Source organism: Pinus tabuliformis, chromosome X (assembly GCF_031772625.1).
Source record: "Pinus tabuliformis cultivar Carrire ecotype Pingquan chromosome X, CPIR1, whole genome shotgun sequence".
NCBI lineage: Eukaryota > Viridiplantae > Streptophyta > Pinopsida > Pinales > Pinaceae > Pinus > Pinus tabuliformis.
This window is the reverse complement of record NC_142308.1, coordinates 239,090,664-239,096,115: the sequence shown is the minus strand read 5'-3', so window position 1 is coordinate 239,096,115 and position 5,452 is coordinate 239,090,664.

Genomic DNA, 5,452 nt, shown 5'->3' with positions numbered 1-5,452 from the left:
ATCGGGGGCTTTACACAAGCCTTTAGGCCTTAAACCTCGCGGCCATACAGTAATCGCAACACACAAAACCACAAAAGGGAAAGCCGTTTGGAACCATGGAACGGACTTCAAATATTTTAAACCCGCCTTTATAATAGTCGGCGGGTCCGCTCCTTTATTGTTCCACAACACTGTTGCTCCAAGACTCCGACTGGCCAATCTTCCGATCTGCCGATCGCCGATAAGGTTATCGGCGATATCGCCTATCGACGACTCCAACCTCCGATCGCCGATGAGTCAGGACTCCACCATGCCGATCACCGATTAGATCTGAACCGTCGATCCGCATTCGTGATCCAACGATTCACGATCCATCGCATTATCGCAATAGCTCTGTTATAAGGGTCATTCCGATTAGTTCAATTCACCGACCCGACATGCCTTCCAGACCCGATAAGAGTGTAGGCCACTCTGTATCAAATTTTCACGTCCGCTTTATGGAGCTATCGCTTATCGGCCGTCGGTGAATCCACCATCCCGATTCCTCTGGTCCTTTGACTCACCGATCTTCGATCATCCTTCCGAAACTGATCAGGATATAGATTGGTCTCTATAATCTTTTCCGTCCGGACTCTCAAATCCACTAAGTGTTTTTACGCTAATTCTAGTGTAATTGGGATTCGCTTGCCTTCGATGGAATTATGCCTGTCTCAGGCTTCCTTCTGCCACACTCTGCCAATACATGACATATATAACAATAATTTGATATCATGAGGTCGCCATCGATCCTATAGGAATCTATTGTTGACCAACACACTCACAATTTGGATTTGAACCCGCAGCACATATATATGTGTATCAGAATAGGAAAGAGACATATACACAGACATAGAGAATTCCACAGAACATCTATCTATTCAACATAACACGGTTACAGCTAAGGCATTTCAGCCTTAGAACAGAGTCTCCCTTCACTACATTGGGAATACTCTCGGCATTCACAATTCTATCAATCCCTCTATCTATCAACACTTGAGCACACAGGTTCATATATAATAGAAATGTTGGATTGGATCACTGAAAGGATCCGATCAGATTCCTCCATGATTTCCTCTTACAAAAGCATTAAAGCTCTCGGTACATGCATGCTCATGACACATGGTAGATTACATGATAAGTCTTATCCATTCTCTCTTTAATTTTGCTTTAACTACTTTAAAGCAGATTTTCCCTATTTTTCTCCCTTCGTTTAGATCCGCTGATCCACGCGTTCCTCTTCGCTCCGCTTGGATTCCTCCCTTCGACTAAGGTGCTGGATGCTCCTACATCACACCGGCCCAATCAAAATTAGTGAAACAAACTAGTAGAGGAGATGCTTCTGCACTGTAATGAATCCCAAACTGAGTTGTACTTGAAACATAACTAAGTATTCATTGAGCTTCTTTTCAATGACTTTCATGTGGATTTTTCATAGACTGAGAAATAATGCCAACAACAAAGGAAAGGTCACGATGGGTATGGGTCAAATACAAAAGTTTTCCAACAAGCTGATGGTATAAGGTAGCATCAAATTCCATGGAAGTACAAGTGACAAAAAGTTTGGCTCCAGACTGAAAGGGAGAATGGGTTGGGTTACAGTCTTCCACGTGAAAATGGCATAGAAGATCACATGAATAATTGGACTCAGAAAGGGAAATATATTCCTTTGACTACAAGACTTGAAGATCAATAAAATAATGTGAGTGTCCTAAGTCTCTCATTTCAAACTACTTTTTAAGGTTGGACTTCACATGTTTTATAAGTTTGGGATCACTACCAGTAAGGATATGATCATCAACATAAATAACAAGAATGATAAGAGAGTTACCAACTTTCTTAGTGTAGATAGCATTGTTAGAATGGCACCTAGAAAATCCAGTATCTAAAAGAATCTATCCATTTTGGCATACCAAGCCCGAGGGGCTTTCTTGAGACCATAAAGAGATTTCTTAGACATAAAGGCTGGTGTCTGTTTGTATAAGACCAGGAGGTTTTTCCATATAGATTTCTTCATGCAAGTCCCCATGCAAGAAGGCGAATTTAACATCCATCTGATGAACTTCCCATTTGAAAGAGGAAGTAAGAGAAAGAGCAAGGCAGATAGAGTTCTTTTTTGCAACAGGGGAGAAGGTTTTACTATAATCAATGCCTTCAACTTGTGAAACACCCTTAGCAACAAGACAACATTTATGTTTATCAACTTTTCCATCTGGTCAAAACTTGGTTCTGTAAACCCATTTGCATCTAATAAGTTTTCGTCCCTTTGGAAGAGGAACAATATCCCATGTATAATTTTCCAATACTAAATGATATTCTTCATTCATAGTTGCGCCCCAATCTGGATGTCCTGAAGCTTTTGCTAAGGTGTCAGGATCATAATTCGCTGAAGCTTGAGCTAGTAAAGAAGAGGCTCTATTGAACTAAGAACGTGTATGACACTGATCTATAGGATCATGTGCAAGAGCACCTGCTGCATTCTTAGTAGCGCAGACCCATTTTGGAAGCTGAGGAGCTGAAGGAGGATCTCGAGAATGCGAGGGAGGATTTTCATCCTTGTTTCCATCATCTGAAGAAGAAATATTTTCAGAAGTAGAAGGGATAGAAAGAGGTGGCACATCCGCCAAACTAGGATCGTAGGCCGATATATTTTTAGAAAAATTTACTTCTCTTATAATGATAAAATTTTTAGATTTAGGTTGAAGAAGTCTATATCCTTTGACATCTTTAGAATATCCAACAAAAATACATTTTTCACTCTTAGGTTCTAAGGTTTTATGTTTCTCATCTGGAATATGGGAGCATGCTTCACTTCCAAAAACACGAAAGTGAGCTCCATGCTTCTTTTGGAGTGACATTCTTTAAAACCTTAGTAGGAGTGTGATTTACTATGTAATTTTCAAAATTAATTGCCTCTGCCCAAAACTTAAGATTACGTCCTTTAGATTGAAGCATACAATTAGCCATTTCCTTTAAGATTCCATTCTTCATTTTAGCTACAACATTTTGTTGTGGAGCATATGGAACAATATATTGCAATTGAATTCCATGCTCAGTGTAAAAGTTGATGAATTTGTTGTGAACATATTCTCCACCATTATCAGATCTTAGCTTAATAATTTGATGTCCACATTGTTTCTCAACAAAGGCATAAAAGGCGAAGAACATGTTAAAGACTTCCCTCTTGAGTTTTAAGAAGTATACCCAAGTGCGTCTGGAGAAATCATCAATGAAGGTTAAGAAATACTTGTAGCCAGAGAATGAAACACCTAGAAATGGACCACATAAATCACTATGCACAATTTGTAAAGGGGTTGAGGCATGCCAAGAGGCACGTTTTTCAAAACTATTCTGATGATGTTTTCTAAGTACACATCTGGAACAAACACCATCTATACAATATACCATAGGAGGACCCATCACCATATTTTATTTACATAGATTTTGAAGGGAGAGATAGTTTAAGTGATCAAATCACTCATGTGAGAGTTTGTTCACTTCATCATTATGAGTAACAAATACCGAGGGAAGAGTTGATGACCCAAAGTTGTTAAAACTATACAACCTTGTAGAATCATCAGCAATGCTAGTAGCTAAAATCTGTCTAGGATCTCTTACGTCCTTAATTACAACATCATGGTGTGAAAATTCAATAGTTTTACCTTCACCTGAACGAGTTATCTAATATACAGATAGAAGGTTGCAGGATATGGTAGGAACACATAATACATCATTAAATTGACCATTGTCTAGATGAATAGTTCCAATGCCTACAACACTAAGAGATCTATCATCATCAACATAAGTATTTTTGGTGTTACAATCATTTAAAGAATAAAGCATGGCTTTGTTTTTGGCCATGTAATAAGAAGCTCTAGAATAAATGAATCACTCATGAGAATGAGAAGAAGAAGATACATTTAGTGCATAACTAGACCAAAATGCTTGACAACCACATGCAAAAAGTGTTATTCCTGAAGATGAAGTTGAAGTTGAAGACTCCTCCAAATGGATGTTATGCTTCTTCATGGCTTCTTCCAAGGCTTCCATCTTCTTAAAGAATTTGGATTCTAAGTGACCATCACAATTACAAAAGTTGCAATGTCTATCAGTCTTCTTACCTTTATTTTTATTTGCCTTATCATTTTTTTGAATTGTTTTTCATTTTGAGACTGAAATTGCCTAGGACCCTTTTTTGGTTTAGGACCATTCTTTTTAGGAGGTTTCTTCTTGCGATTCTTTGAATTTAGTTGCTATTGCGCTGCTAAGGCTTTCTTAGAAGAATTGCCAATATTAAGAAGACTAAGATGTAAGAGTTTTTCTTGTTCTCTTATTAAATAATCACAAAAGGCATCAAAAGAGGGGGACTTGTAGTCTTGTCCTTGAGAAATGAAGAATTCTCTAGTAGAATGGAAGGTGGAAACAAACACAAAGTAGGCTGGTCCTAACTTAGTAAGAATGGAATAGATAAGGCTACCATCTTATTTCTTAACCTTAACACCTTTCAAGGGAAGTCTAAGGGTCTTGAACTTGGATAAAAATATTGAATGGAAGAAAAATTATTGGGGTCCAATGTAAGCAACTCATTTTCAAGTTGATGGGCTCTAATTTCATTTTTTATTCCAAACAATGTATTGAGTTGTTTCATTGCTTCATCGGGGGTATCAATTTATACGATATGTAATCTAAGGTATGGATAAGTAGACATCCCTATCAACCCACAGGCTTGATCTTGCTTATTTTCCCATTTGGCTTGCTTATCTTCATCTTTAGGTTTAGACTCTTTGCCTAAGTCTATTCTGTAAAGAGCTTTACCTCTAAGTAAATCCACAATGTAGGATAAACATTGGAAGTAGTTGCTGCTGTCAAGATTAAATAGTCATGGACTTTCCATTTGAAAAGAAACTGAAACTGTAGGAACTGAAACTAAGCATTCCAATTGAAAGGTCTCGAAAAATTAGGTCGATTAAAAAAACAGCTCTGAAAGCGGCTTCCGGATGAAGAAGTTATGGCTTTTTGAAGAAACATTTTTGAAGATGCCAACAAACTACGTGAATGTTGGGAATTGAATTATAATGTTATATTTAAAAAAACATTTCCCTGCTTTTCAAACATAATCTAATTGGCTCATTTAAAAAAAAAAATTACTTTATGTGACCCACTTTTATAAACTATCCACTAAGTTGTAACTTAAATAAAATATAAAGGGACTTTAGGATGATAAGTGACTCACTTTTTATAATGGGTGAGAACACTTTTACATAAATTTTCTTTAAAACATAATTTACATGTGCTTTTTGAAAATTTAAGTCAACAAAATGAAAGACTTGAACCCAAAACCTCTATTCTCATAAAGTAACTTTGGACCAAGTGAGCTAGTTTAAGAGGTTAGGAATTTTTGGAAAGGAGAAATGTTTTTTTTTTTTTTTTTTGCTCA